Here is a 15532-nt window from a genome sequence, read left to right as displayed (position 1 = left end):
AAAAAAAAAAAAAAAAGCTGGCAGGTAAGCAAGGGCTAATGGAATTTGTGAGAAACACAGGGACTCTGGCAAAATAGAATGGAGTAAGGACTTTGAACTTCTCCAGTCCTCGGGAGAGTGGCTTCTGTTCACCAGAGGGCAGCACCATGACCAGCAGGTTGGGAGTGAAGGGAATTTCGAGAGGAGCTTCTGTGAGGAAGAGTTGAAGAGAGAGAAAGGGGACGAGGGAAAAGAAGACAGATGCAGGCGGGCCTGGGCAGAGCGGGAGAGGATGACGGAAAGAGAAGACGAATGGAAGAAAGTATGTCCTGTAAGAAGGCTGACTAGTTCACACACCCTCTGTCTATCTGTCACACTTCATGACTGCAAACCTTCTAGGTCCTTTGTCAACAGCCAGGCTGAAGTGGGTAAGGCTCGGGACAGGCACAGTGGAGAGAACTATTTACAAAATGAAGACCTAAAGCAACCTCGCGTGGGCCCGTTCCTAGAGTTTAGTCTTCCTGTCACTGGAGAATAAAGTCACTCAAAGTGACTGAAAAGTCCTGGGACTTTCCATAGAATAATAGCATCTGGTACCCACGTGAGCCAGGGCAGCTGTGACAGCAGAGGATGCAGGATGCAGCCCTCATCCAATTGCCATTGTCCTTCAACTCCATCCTCAGTCTCAGCCTCCGTTTATGTTCCTACCTGAGCCGCAGTGTTCAAGACCAGTGGGCACTTCCTGAGTGGCCATCTCATCCCAGAAGGGGTAGCAAGCTCTCGGCGGGTGATAAGTGGACTGGAAACCACAGGCCATTCGAGGATCTTCGTAAGAGCTGAGAGGTCCCTGCCTCTGTGATCAGGAAAAAAAGGAAATACATTAAGATTCCCTAATGGAACAGCAACTTCATGTCATCCATAAGTAAGACTCATCCACAGATGATAACAGAATAGAACCAACTATTGATCACTACCTCCCATCCAAAAAAAAAAAAAAGACACAGGGAATAGGAAGGGTTTCTGACTTAGACGATGTATACATTTATTTTCATCCGTTTCCCCAAGCATTTGAAGAATTTTTTAATTTTCAAATAAGGACCCATGGTTAATAGCAAGGCAGAATCTTGGTCATCTTTACACAATCCTGGAATTTTTTCTTTTTTATGTAACCTTACTCTATAAAAATACCATGAAAGGATATTCCTACGAGACATTCCATTATCATAGAACCAATAAGTGACAAATGCCAAAGGAAAAAAAAAATGGACCTAAATGATACAAATCACTCCTTTTTCAGTTAATCAATGTGCATAGGTTTTAACAATATTGATTGGTAGACTGGAATTCTCAGTTTTTCCCAACATTTGGGTACTTGTGCAACTCTTATCAGTTTTATAGAATCCACAAAATATACTCTCCACCCAGTACTCTCTAAGTAGGACAAATACACTATGTGGGAGACCATGATTTGAAGTGTTTAAGACCCTATTCTTTGAAGCCACATATACATGGATTCAAATCCTGGCTCCATCACTCGCTGATGGGGGCCTGGGCCTGTTCCTTTATCTAAACCTCAGTTTACTCAGTTATAAGATGGAAATAATAATACCTACCCCATAAGGTAGGAGGATTGAATGAAATAATATGTGTAAGAAAATAATACATAAAGCAAAACAAAATATGAAATACATGTCATAAAATTATGTATTCCTACATTAAATGCATGTAATAAGGAGTGTACATGGAGCCTAATATAAAGTAGGTATTAATATGAGACCCTTAACATTCCTGGGATTAAGCAAGAAGGTTAACAATTAAGACACTAAAGAAGGAGCAAATTCATGGAAAGAAGATTTCCTAAGAATAGGAGTCTAGTCTACACTGGCCCACCCTCAACTTTCTTTTCTTCTTTTTTATTCTTTCTCTCTCCTGTTTGGCCCCTCCACCTCCATAAAGACCCCAGTTAAGAAAATGGAACTTTGCTAGACTCTGATGTGATTAAAACTACCAACGTTAAGGTGCTAATTAATGAATGTAACCCCTCAGGTGGAATTCTCATCCCTGAAGAGTAGCTTGCTAACCCGCAGTCAGAGCCTCTAATTGGAGAACCCCTTACATCCTCTCTCCCCTTGAGCGGCAGCCCTATTACGTTAGAGTCAATCATTCACTGTCTACACTCTCTTCCCCATTTTGCAATCATCCATTCGCTTAAGCTCAGTAAAAATAGCATAAGAGGGTATATCGGCACAGAGAAAAATGGCAGTCAAGACCAAAATGTAAAAGGAGGTTCTGTGCACATTAATTTACGTGATATTTTTCATAATATTCATAAAATCATTCAGACTATGGCTGGATGAAGTTTACTTCGGGGCTGCTCCTCTTCCAGGTGGGTTAAAGGTGCTGAGAATGGAATAAAACCCTGGGGACTGAACGGAGTCACATTGAGTTCTTGTCTATCAAAGGCTAACGTCCTTGGCTTCCGCTACCAGGAGGCCCTGGTGAGAGCCACAGGAATACAAACAGAGCAATGGCAGTCCTGCCGTTTGTGTTTGGGACCGAGATTTAGGGAAAACATCAGAAAGAACGCTCAGCTGAGCTCCGGTCAGAAAACGTCTCCTTAATTCCGGCATAAAGCCATATTGCTGACATTGTATTTTAATACTGTAAGCCTGAAGCAGCTACATTAAGATTTTCTTTTCGGATCCCCAACAATCCTTTGCAACAGAATCAATTTCAAGCACATTTCCTAGATGAGCTGTGTGCTCTCAGTGTCTACCCCCATTTTTTCATATAGAGTATTTCTCAAAATTCAGTGTCAAGTATCAGAGTTGTAGGAATAGGGTCTCGCGCGAGGAAATTTTGTACTTAAATGGCATAAAGGAGCACTCTAAGTGACCTGGCCCTGTCTTCTCTGGGAGCAGTGTGTGCATGGCTTGCCTAAACCACAAAGTCCTTGTAAGAAGGCAGTAGGTGGTACCAGTAGGATCCTTGTAGACAGGTGGTGGGTGGTTTGGTGCAGGCCCTGCTAGGATGGTGGGGACAAGAGGAGAACTTGAATTCAGGTGAAAAGGTTGAGGCTTTCTCTGCTAAGGAAAGGTCACTGAAGGTGAGGCATGATTCGCAAAGAGGTGTTTAAGGAAAATGATCTGAGAGCGCTGTAGAGGGGAGATAGAGGGTGGGAGTAAGTGGTGGGTTAGGGATAAAGCAATGAGGTTCCAGACCCAGGCGATGACCACGTGACCATACAGCGAGTCAGCACACAGCTTTGACCAACAACCACGTATGGCATCTCCTTGAGTTTCGTGATTGGCATTTTTCGTGGAGTCTCTCCAGCTCCCACAGCAGGCTCTTTGTTGTCGGGGAGGGTTCACTTATTATTTTATACAGGGAAGTCAATTTTTAAGACATCTTTCCTCCTCAGCTGTCCTCAGTGGTGCCAGGGGAACCTATTTTTAAGAAGGAGAAGGAGATAGTGCACCAAGCTTACCATGAGCCACGAACATCTTTGCTCACAGATGCTCCTGGGAGTATCACGACCCTGGTCACCTAGACACCTGCCTGTTTATTAGACATTTCACAAACTGACTGAATACCTATTTCACAGAGTACGAAAATGACATTTTTACTCAAGAGAACCACAGAGCCAGTTCCAATTCATTATGAAACCTTCTCAGTTGAGGAGAAAGAAGCTGCTTATTAAGAAGTCAGAAATCTGGGAAGCAAAGCACCCACCTCCGTGCTTGACAAGGGCACCACCCAAAACAAGTTCAACCTCTTCCTTTCCTGGCTGCTGGAGAATGGAGGTGAGTTCAGGAGATGCAAGCAAGCTTCCTAGCCCCCATCACAGTTTAGGGAACCCATCTGATGGGTCCTCACTCGTTCATCCCACAGGAGATTATTGAAAGGAACTAACGTACGTCGCACACCACCCCATGCCCATCAGTGATCTAAGCATGATGGAGAGATGGTCACGTTTAATCCTCACCATAGCTGTGCAAGATTGGTATTCTTATCTTCATTTTACAGAAGAACAAATTGAGGCTTTCAGAGGGCAAGTAAATTTCCAAAGACCACACAGCTAGTAAAATAATGGGGATAGAATTCTAGTCGAGGTCTACCTGATTTCAGATCGTCTTTTTCTGTATCTGTGCAATGTGAACCTTGTGTGGCTCGGACTGCTCAGGCAGGGAGGCTGCCATCCCATGGTAAGTACTGGATGGATTACGATAATGGACACTTGTGAACAAATCTGTATCACACAACTAGTCTGTGCCAACTATTATGTTAGATGCTAAGAATACGGTATGAGCAATATATGAACTTTACCCTCAGCAGTGCACAGACTAGTAAACAGGAAATTACAGCAAGGAGATGTGACAGGGTTAAGTACCGATGTGTAGGGGGAGGAGAGTGACAGCAGGTAAGACTTCCTAGAGGAAGCAGATTAAGGTAATAACCGAAAAGTCAAGTAAGATTTAGCCTAGAACATGAAGGTCTAGAGAGCAGAAGAAGATGACACACCTAAAGGTGCCAAGGAACGTAGATGGCGATGTAAGGAAGGATCCGAAAGACTCGGCTTGGCGATATAGAGAGATAAAGACTGCTGTTTGGAAGTGACAAGCATGAGGGGAAAGTGTGCTCATGGCAATGAGAACGCTTGCAATGGAGAGCAACTAGCAAGAATGAGAGCTGGAGGGACAGTGTTGAGGGTCAGAAACACCAGACCAGAATTTGGCTGCAGGAGAAAGGCATTAGAGGTTGTATTAAAGCTAGTAAGAGTGACATGGTGACTCAAGATGTCCTAGAAGGACCCATTTGATAGCGCTAAGTCAGATGGACTTAGCAGGATCAGGTGAGGAGGATGACAAGGCAGCCGCAGTGCCTGCAGAGCCAGGTCACAGCCTGAGGCGTAAAGGGAAAAGTCAGTACTACCGATCCTAACTGTATTTATTTATATTAATTTATTTTTTAATCAATTTATTTTTGGCTGCGTTGGGTCTTCGCTGCTGCGTGCAGGCTTTCTCTAGTTGCGGCACGCGGGGGCTACTCTTCGTTGCGGTGAGCGGGCTTCTCACTGTGGTGGCTTCTCTTGTTGCGGAGCACAGGCTCTAGACGCGCGGGCTTCAGTAGTTGTGGCTCATGGGCTCAGTAGTTGTGGCTCGCGGGCTCTAGAACGCAGGCTCAGTAGTTGTGGCGCACGGGCTTAGTTGCTCCGCGGCATGTGGGATCCTCCCGGACCAGGGAATGAACCCCTGTCCCCTGTGTTGTCAGGCGGATTCTTAACCACTGTGCCACCAGGGAAGTCTCCCTACTGCATTTAAATTTTTTAGTTCATTTAGTAATTTTTGCATTCATTTTGAATGTCAAAATTATTGCATTAAGATTTACGTAGCTTGAGTACTGCGTTTGGGGGCCACACTTTGCCCCACTTGAATGCTTCCCCTCAGTGCTGGTGCTGAGCAGTGGCCAGTTACGAAGAGCTGGATTAAGGTCATGAATGCAGAGGTGAAGAGGAAACAAGAAGTGTAAGATACCTTTCAAAGGAAGAGTCAACATGATTTTATGGCTCATAGGAGATGAAGGCAAGGGGGGATCCAAGATCATGCTTAGATTGCTTGCTTTTATGATAGTGAAAATGGTGAGTTTAAGTACGTAAGTAAGGAGGTTGGAAGAATATTTCTCTTTTGGTTGTGTTCAGATGGAGAGATGGCAGAGCAATTTGGTGCAGAGGTCCCTAAGGTGGCAGCATGACAGGAGAAGACAGGAAAGGATACAGTTAGATCTAGAAGTGTAAAGGATCTAGTTAAAGTATAGAGTCAGGGAAAATGGCAGTTAAAAAGAAAAGAGAGGGCTTCCCTGGTGGCGCAGTGGTTGAGAGTCCGCCTGCTGATGCAGGGGACACGGGTTTGTGCCCCGGTCCGAGAAGATCCCACATGCCGCGGAGCAGCTGGGCCAGTGAGCCATGGCCGCTGAGCCTGCGCATCCAGAACCTGTGCTCCGCAACAGGAGAGGCCACAACGGTGAGAGGACCGTGTACCGCAAAAAAAAAAAGAAAAGAGAAAGGATCATAAATGTCTCTACCACACCATCCAGCCATTGCATTTCTGGGTATTTACCCAAAGAAACCAAAAACACTAATTTGAAAAGATATGTGCACCCCAATGTTTACTGCAGCATTATTTACAATTGCCAAGATATAGAAGCAACCTAACTGCGCACTGATGGATGAAGGGATAAAGATGAGATACACACACACACACACACACACACACACACACACACACAGAAATACTACTCGGCCAAGAAAAAGGATAGAATCTTGCCATTTGCAACAACATGAATGGACCTAGACGGTATTGTGCTGAGTGAAATAACTCACACAGAGAAAGACAAATACTGTATGATTCCACTTACATATGGAATCCAAAAAACAAAGCAAATGAACAATAACAAAACAGAAACAGACTCACAGATGCAGAAAACAAACTGGTGGTGGCCAGAGAGGAGGTGGGGTGGAGGGATGAGTGAAATAAGTGAAGGGGATTCAGAGCAGTTATCAGACAAGTAAGTCATGAGACTACAGTGCACAGCATAGGGAATATAGTCAGTAATATTGTAATAAGTTTGTATGGGGACAGACAGTTACTAGACTTATCGTAATGTATAAAAATATTGAATCACTATGTTCACTTGAAATTAATATAATATTAAGTCAATTATATTTCACTTTTGAAAAAATGGATCTATGAAGTTGCCTGTCGTTGGGAGGAAAAGTAAGGGAGAAACAACAAAGAAGGGCCAGTTAAAGACACAGGAGGAAAAGCACAAAAGTGCTCGGTGTGGGAGACACCAAGGGCAGATCTTCAGAACCGTGTGGGTCAGCAAGCGGCTGCTAAGGAGAGGGTGGTATCCACGCAGGCTTGGAGGGCCTGGGTCCCCTGGGTGTCTCAGGAGAGTGTGCACTCCTGCCCTGCTGTGTCACACGCTGTGAGGAGCCTCCCCACCCCATCTCCAGGGACCAGCACTGCTGTCCTTGTCCTCTGACAGGCTTCAGAGGACTCGAGCCTGCAGCCTAAAGGCTTTGCTTTCCGATCCTGGAAAGAAATAGCATAAAAGCCCTGAAGTCTGGAAACTACTAGGACGAGGGACACGCACTTGTCTCTGCTCCAACATGAGCCAGCTGTGACGTCACCTCCACAACCGACCACCGCCCCCCTGCTGCAGTCAGGGCTTCACGTATGGTATTATGTCCCCCTTGTTGCCCTGTCCTGCCGGTTCCCCTCTCCGATGCTTCCACCAGGGACCTCCGTCTCCCCGCCCCACCCACGCGGCCCCCTCCCTGCGGCTACTCTTCACCTACCCCCCAGCCCTGCCAAACCTCCCAGCATTGCCTCTGCCCAGAGGCTTCCTTCCCTCCACCCCCTCCAAAGACCCCCCCAATTGGAAAAGAGGGAACAGGGGAGTAGTTTTTCAACACTACATCGCAAACTGATGGCGGCCGCCTTTCTGTAAGAGTTCGTTTCTGTCTTGAGCCAAGCAGTCTTAAATGTCCAGGCATTTGCTCCGCAAACCCTTCCTGACCCTCCTCGTGTATGTGTCACTCAGAGCACAAACTCTGCAGGAGTGCATCTGTCTTTCCCTTAACCGACTTCAGAATTTTAGGGTTTAGCCTTAGTACCGGGCCGTAAACATATAAGACACATAAATATTTCTAGATCCTGCTGCTTAAAAAAATATACATGCCCAGACGCAAAGCTGAGTTAACACTGAATGGATGAGTACAGGGGTTTGCCATCCGCGGGGATAACTCCGCATCATTCTAGGCCTGGCATAGACGTTCATACCCTCTGGTAGGAAGACAGGAGACTGGAAATCAGGAAGCCTGGGTCTGAGTCCTGCTCTGCCCCTAAGGAGCTGCGTAGCCTCCAGCCCATCTCTTAACCTCCTTAAACCTTTGCTTCCTGAGGAGGTTGGCCCCAGTGATCACCAAGTTCCTTTCCAACTGCAAGTCTCCTTTCTGCTGATCCATCCACATTCTTTCTCCTGATCTTGTAACTGACAACCTTCATTTGATTTAAAAAAAAAACCACCCCAGGGTGGAAAAAAAAAGCCTAGAGAACCGGAAGTTGTCATCATTTAGATTCATGACATACAAGGTCCCCTTGAAATGCATTAACACCTTCATGTCGGTCATGCCGTTCTGCCACCACCTTTCCCATTTTTCAGTAGAGAAAGTAGAGTTAGGAAGTGCCTGCCTAGCTGCTGAACCGCCCAGGGGCTCTCACATGCGAGGCGCCAGTCAGTGCAATAAACGGGGAACTTCTCATCTTAAGACCTTTCACCTCGTTGCAGGCAGTTGCCCTCCCAGGCTGGCCTGACCGACTCCGCAGACCTGTCATCGAGTCTGGGCTTCCTCATCCTCGGAAGATGCTAGACCAGTCAGCACCTCTTTACATTCACGGAGAAGCGCTTTGGCATCGCTGGGGAGGAGTCTGGGGCAGACTGTATCTGGGGCACCTCTGCTTCAGGGGGGCACACGCATTCTGCTCCCTCGAGAAAGGAAAGAGGCAACACGGAAACACCCCTCAGCTCTCCCACCAAGGGGGAGGGGGCGAGGGTGCTGCAGCCACAGGAGAGGCAGGAACAGACAAAATAGGAAACCCTCAAAGGGCGATTTAATTTTAGACTCAAGGCCAGGAAATTCTTTTTAAAACAATAAGAGTGATGGGCTTGGGCCTTGGCGAAAGGGCAGGCCAGACCACTGTAGGTTTCTGAGACAAAAGAGAATCTGAAGCACAGAGAGAACAGAGATGGGAACAGCGGATTCTGCTCTCCATGAAAAGCTGTGTTTGGCCTCCACACGGGCCACGTGGACCACAGCTGAGGCCACCCTGAGACGCCCCCAGGCCTGGGGCTGCAGACCAAGGTGGGGGAGGGGGGCAGTGACTGATGCTGCAGCTTCTCACGCCAGCCTGAGACCACAGCCCCCTCCACTCAAGATATTACTCGGTGGGACCTGCCCCAGTTCTGGGCGCCTGGACTTGACATTCTCTTGCTGAGAGATATGGGGCGTGATGCGTGTCACACGTCAGCTTCCACTCGCTTAGCGGGAAGCCTTCAGACTCCCAGCGACTCCACGGGGTGCCAGCCCCAGGCATCCATCCCAAGTGTGGAGATGGAGGGTGAAGGTGGCTCAGAGCCTCCTGATAGGACATTGGGAGAACCTCCCATGGTGGAAAAACGGGGCAGGAATTTCGATTTGCTCAGCGCTCTACAAAATGGAGCTCTGGGGCTTTTTTGTCCTAAATTCAATTCAGCATGAATAAAGCATATGAATCCATGAATTGTCATAAATTCTCATCCATCTCCACATTTCTTAAGAATGATCAAGATGCGTTTGATGGTAAGGAGTTTCCTAAACCAGGAGCCGGGAGAGCTGGACCATATTCCAGATCATACTTCTAAGCTCAGGCAACTTAATTTAACCTCTCAGGACCTAGATTTCCTGATATTAGGAGATGGCCTCTAGGTTATAGTCTGGCTCTAAAATTCTCCAGTGTGTGCTAACTAAACACAGTATCTTAGAAAATCCCCACTTTCTAAGATGCTGGAAAAATACACATCTCTCTTTTTTCCTTCACATTTTCTGACTCCCACTAAGAGTCACGGCTATAGATCATTCCTTAAACATAATGTTCCAGCAACCTCTCCAGAGGCAAAGCCATCACCACCCCAAGTGACAAGAAAACATTTTCTTTTCCAGTTTCCATTTACATTCTAAATTTCTTTTTCTGTATTCTCATTGCTCTAATCTGGAATACCTGATCCACTGCTCTCCAGGATTCCCAGAGAGAAGGAAAAGGCATGTGTGCTAAGCTTCATAGAAACGAGCACCAGCCCTTCCCAAATTCCCAAGAAGCGCAGGGACTGCACAGACACCCCTGTGAACACATCCTAAGGCATGTGGGGTGGAGGTGAAGAGTGAGAACAGCACTGGCTAAGAAGGGAATTGCTTCCCAAGGAAGCCCAATTAAACTGCAATTACTCAAGATAAGAGAACCAGGTCTGTTTACACAATGGGGTTGTAAACCACCAGCCCATTACAAGAGAACTTTGATCTGGTGGCAGGCGAGCTATTTCTAGTGCAGGGTACTGATGAAGCAAGGAGGTTTCTCAACAAGAATGTCTCCATCTTGACCCCCATAGCCCCATCTTGCTCTGGAAACACCCTTGTATGGGCAATCAGTGGAACCATCTCCACTCCTCCCTGTATGTGGCCATCTCACACGATCAAATAATCCAGAGAAAAATAGAGAAGTGATGGTAAACACAGGGAAAGGGAATTAGCTGAGGTCATGTTTGGGGCTGGTATCACAATGACCTGCTATGGTAAGTTACACTCTGTGCTTATCTTACAGATGAGGACATTGAGGTTCAGAGGGAGTAATGTGCCCAAGGTCACATGGCTGAGGAGTAACAGACCAGAATTTAACTCAGGTCTTTCTGACTCCAAAGCCTAAGTGCCTTCCATGGTACTTGGCCCAGCTGTGTCCCACAGCTGCCTGGCCCAGGATGGAAGGCTCGGAGCCTTCCATGTGGTCTGGCCCCCTGGACAGTTACTTGCCCGGCATATCGCTATATTCCCAAAGGCCTGAGCGCTGAGAGCAGGTGAGTGGGCGGTCGTCTATTCCTTCTCTCTGTACAGTTCAAGGTGCTTCCTAAGCTCACTTGGCTCAGGAGCCATCGATCCTCAAGGACCTCCTCCGCATCCTTCTTGCTGGGGAGGTAGCCAAGGACAAGGACGTGTTTGGTCAAAATGAGGGGCAGCCCATCCTCCAATGCCGGCCCTCCCCCAGCTCTGCGGACTCAGCAGCATGAAGGGGAGGATGACACAGGAGAGGACCAGGGCTTCGAGGGACTTCCAGGGCTCACGGCGGGCTCACTGAGCCAGCATAACAGGAAGGAGCGCTTCCTCCCCTTGGATGAAAGGGTCCCTGACACACAACCCATATAAGTACCTGAAAACGTCACCCCCTCCAACACAATGGCCAGACAACTTCCAGAAGTGTCATTTCCCTGCCACCCCAGCTGTGATATCACTTCTTTCATGAAGGTCTCCCGAGAGGCTGACCTTACAAGGGAGAGAACTTGTGTCCTGCTTTTGACAAAGGGGTCCCGAGGCAGATAATGTGAGTTCTGTGTACAATGGCCAGTACCCGAAGTATGGGATGAATTTTACAACTGTTGCTGTGATTATTTTAAGGCTTCCCCTGGTACGGCAAATGATCGAACCACACTAATGCTACCTCTAACACACAAACAAGGAATCTGAGATTTAGCAGTCTTCAGAGCCTGGAAAATATCCGTGTCCTAGTTTAGAAGATTGTTTCTTGGACAACTAAAGCAGCCTGCTTAGCAGAGCCCCTCATAACATGGATATAGTCTCACTTTTTTTTTCTTTTTTAAGATTTCCCTTTCTAACGCAATAATTACAAGTAAATACACACAGTACCACCCCACCTTCAAACCTGATCTTGTGTGTATTCTAGGGCAGGGCTTCTCAACCTCGGCACTACTGACATTTGAGGCTGGACAATTCTTTGTCATGGGGAACTGGACCGTGCGGTGCAGGATGCCTAGTTGCATCCCTGGCCTCTACCCTCTGGCCAAGAGCACCCGTGCCCGTCAAGTTTTGACAAGCAAAAATATCACCAAATATCCCCTGGGGACAAAATCGCCCCCAGATTGTAAAGCAATTATACTCCAATAAAGATGTTTAAAAAAATCAGCCCCAGATTAAAAACCCACTGTCCTGATGGTTTTCCTCTCACCCTCAAACTTCCCATGCCTGGGACAGTTTCTCTTCTTGGTGGCCCAGGCTAACTAACCCAGAGACCAGGGCGCCGGCCAGGAGGACCTGAATGATCAGATTAAGCACCACTGGTTGAGCTCCAGACAGTGAGGCCCCAACAGAACTGAGAAGACTCAGGTGCCTGGGACGTTAACGTTCTTGTCTGGGAAAGTCAATGAAGCTGTCCTCACTCCTCCACGAAACCTTAGATTGGGATTGAGAGTGTGAGGTTTGCTAGTTTCTCTCATATGCCGATGTCCCAAAGTTATATTCTGTAGACAATGTACAAATTCTTTGACTGTTACAACAGCCGAGCCTAAAGTTGGATGGAGGTTGTCTGTAGGAGCTGGCTCATTGAACTTGAGCTTGTACTCACCAATTTTATTTACCTTTTTTTTTTTTTTTTTTTGCGGTGTGCGGGCCTCTCACTGTTGTGGCCTCTCCCATCGCGGAGCACAGGCTCCGGACGCACAGGCTCAGCGGTCACGGCTCACGGGCCTAGCTGCTCCGCGGCATGTGGGATCTTCCCGGACCGGGGCACGAACCCGTGTCCCCTGCATCGGCAGGCGGACTCTCAACCACTGCGCCACCAGGGAAGCCCTATTTACCTTTTTTTTTTTTTAATTAAAAAGGACGTCAGTGAAGAAGTCAGAGGACTTTTCTGCATGTTCTATGGTTCTGAAAATTTGCCTAACCAGTTCCAGTGATGGAGAAACTGAGGCCCACAGAGAAGTTATGAGCAAAAGTGCTAGAACAATGACATAGAAGTTCTCCCATGTAACTTTCTGCTATTACCCAAGCAACTCTGAAATATGGGAGTGAAAAGGATCCCACGTGCTGATAACGTTTTTCAGGTATGGCTGCTGGGTTTGGGGATAAATGGGTTTTTTGTTGTGAAACCAGTGGAAACCATTCAAAAGGCCTTAAAAATATCCAGGGTATTCAGCCAGGGCTGGGGTCTTCAGTTGAAAATACACACTTAAGAGTTGTTCTTGGTTTTTTTCTAAATCTCATACAATTTCCAGATGCCCTGTCTAGGATAACTTAATATTATACCTGCAATGTATATACTCGTAATAAAATTTATTTCAGTGCCTAAAATAAAATAAATGCAAATTCGCATGACATCGCTTTTTCCGACAGGTTATTCAACTTTTTTAATTGGATTACAATACGGGCAAAAAGAATTAGGCTGGCATTTTTTTTTTTTTAATTCCTGTCCTGTCCCTAGGTTCATCAGAATCATTGTTTTTAGATTCCATACATATGTGTTAGCATACGGTATTTGTTTTTCTCTTTCTGACTGACTTCACTCTGTAGGACAGACTCTAGGTCCATCCACCTCACTACAGATAACTCAATTTTGTTTCTTTTCATGGCTGAGTAGTATTCCGTGGTATATATGTGCCACATCTTCTTTATCCATTCGTCTGTCGATGGACAGTTAGGTTGTTTCCGTGTCCTGGCTAGTGTAAATAGAGCTGCAATGAACATGACTCTTTCTGAATTACGGTTTTCTCAGTGTATATGCATAGGCTGGCTTTTAAATCTACTTTTCCAAGTCAATGACACATTTTGCCCTGAAATCACAATATCCTTGTTTATTTTAACAAACCTCTACAAAATCACCTTTAAGAAAACTTTAGTGTCATTTGTGCTGACCTTAGACGATAACCTTTGTGTGAGAAGCAGAAGGAGCCTTTCCCTGGCAATGCCTCCAGCCCTGTGGACCTCAGCAAGCCTCTTGGCAATTTCTAAGCGGAATGGAACAACTTTTGGTCTGGACTTGTTGTGTGTGTGTGTGTTTTACACATATTTCTGAAGTAAATTGTACTCTAAACGTTTTCCTGATTCTAATTTTTTAATAGTGAATGGCGTTTATATGAAAACAGAAGCCACTTAAAAAAGAAGAAATATGTATTACAGAACAGCCAGTGAAGAAAGATGTGTTAATCATTCCTTGAACATAAAATACCTTTTTAAGTAATTATTTTTTCAATACTACAGAAAATAATTTTCAAACACATCAGATCTTTTGATATACAATTACAGTGAGAGGTCAGGGCAAACTGAAGGGTACCAGTTAAAAGTTCTGCAGAACCTCAGACTGGACAAAGCCTGCAGTCAAAAAAGAGCTCTGGTAGACTGGAGTCTATATAGACCCATAAACGTATTTGGAAGAGTTAACAGTAAACTTATCTGTCCATATCCAGATTAAGTAAAAAAAGTTCAACATTTATGCTGGCTATCTCTATACAAAAACACGCAGAATTTATTATCAATAGTTAATGATTCAATGCTAATATTAAAAGTTCACTTAACATTGGAATCAATGAATGACAGCATTACGGGATCTCTCACACAGTAAATTTATAAGAAATTTAGCTGAATATTTCAACTGGTCAGCACATAGCTTGGGTGAGAGCCTTCTTCCCTAAGAGCAAAAAACCTTTAGTCCAAGTTTAAAGTTCCTTTTACCCCTCTTATTCTAGGACTCAGGAATTTTTCCTACTAATTTGTTGTTGTATTTTATTTCCAGTTTCAAATTCTGTTATTAGAAAGCTTGCATATTTTAGCTTTTATGTATGAGAAGAAAAATAAGTTCAATTATGCTAAGAATAGGTGTAAGGTACCTCAGTGTGTGAAAAACCTTCACCAAATGAACTGAGCTGTGAAAAATCACCTGGCTTTAACCGTTACTCATGTTTGAGTCATATTCTCTGCAACACAAAAATCTTTCTCAGTAAATCTATCAGTCTTGGATGTTTTACTTTATACGGTGATAAAAAGACAGATAATCTCACAATGTAGCCCCTCCAAAAAACTCAAAGCTCATTCCAACTGTGGAGTTGGGTCCCCAGCTGCTTCTGTCTAGGAGATCAGAAAGCAGGAACCGAGGGAGGAGAGGGGACGGCACGGTGGGCAGGGGGAGGGCAGGGAAGGGGTCCCACTTACCACTGCTGCAGGTCGCACTGCTGAGTAGGGGGCAGGGCCACTCACTGCAGACTCCACAAAGTAGCTCATCACGCCGTCAGCACCTGTGTGGGAAAAAGCATTCACTGAGCCACTGGGTGCAGAACATGTGTGGACCAGCGACCAAAGGAGGGCTCGGAGCAGGTCTCCTTAGGAACCATGGCGTTCACTTCTTTGTATTACAGAGAAAGAAATTAAAACGTAGAAAAACAAAGTGGCCAACAGAGAGTAAGGCAGACCCCAGACAGAGCCAGTCCCCTGACTGCAAGGTAGCCTGGATGGTGACGGCTGCTGCAGACAGTAAGCAGTCAGAGTCCATAAAAAGACCCTTTAGGGGGTTTCTGGGCAGGAATGGGTCTTGTGTGTCTTTTTAAAAAACATTTCCATTCCTGTATCTCCCTCCCTCCACCCCAACCAGGTCTGGCCCTCCATACGAAGTGTGGCATTTATCAACTGATGAAGGACGGAATAGAGAAAGGATTGGAGAAAAGAGGGATGGAAAACCTCCATCGAGGAGGCATGTCAACCAGGACCCTGAGACAGATAAACAGAGAGAAGACCCGAAAAGGGGAGTGAATATTATCCATCTTGAAAAAGGAGAAGGGCTAATTAAATGTCTTGTTGAGAGCTACTATCTCCATTCAAAGTCTGAATGACCATCACGTTTGAGGAATGCTCTAGCAGAAGGGACTTTCCAGTTAGCTGTCGGTCATCAGGAAAATCGTTTAT

The 15532-nt window shown here is 45.8% G+C and overlaps 1 long non-coding RNA gene across 1 annotated transcript in view; it reads right to left on the bottom strand.

The window, feature by feature from the left end:
* Positions 1-629: 629 nt before the first annotated feature.
* LOC132429418 (uncharacterized) overlaps positions 630-15532 on the bottom strand; it is a 28494-nt gene continuing 13591 nt past the window's right edge. The window contains exons 2-3 of the long non-coding RNA XR_009520341.1: positions 14786-14868; positions 630-832 (exon numbers count right to left, since the gene is read on the bottom strand). This is a non-coding gene — a long non-coding RNA (uncharacterized lncRNA). The remainder of the gene's footprint in view (positions 833-14785; positions 14869-15532) is intronic.

The sequence above is a fragment of the Delphinus delphis genome, chromosome 8, assembly GCF_949987515.2.
Source record: "Delphinus delphis chromosome 8, mDelDel1.2, whole genome shotgun sequence".
In the NCBI taxonomy this organism is placed as follows: domain Eukaryota; kingdom Metazoa; phylum Chordata; class Mammalia; order Artiodactyla; family Delphinidae; genus Delphinus; species Delphinus delphis.
Note: the sequence above shows the minus strand (reverse complement) of the source record. Positions and strands in the feature narration are given on the sequence as shown.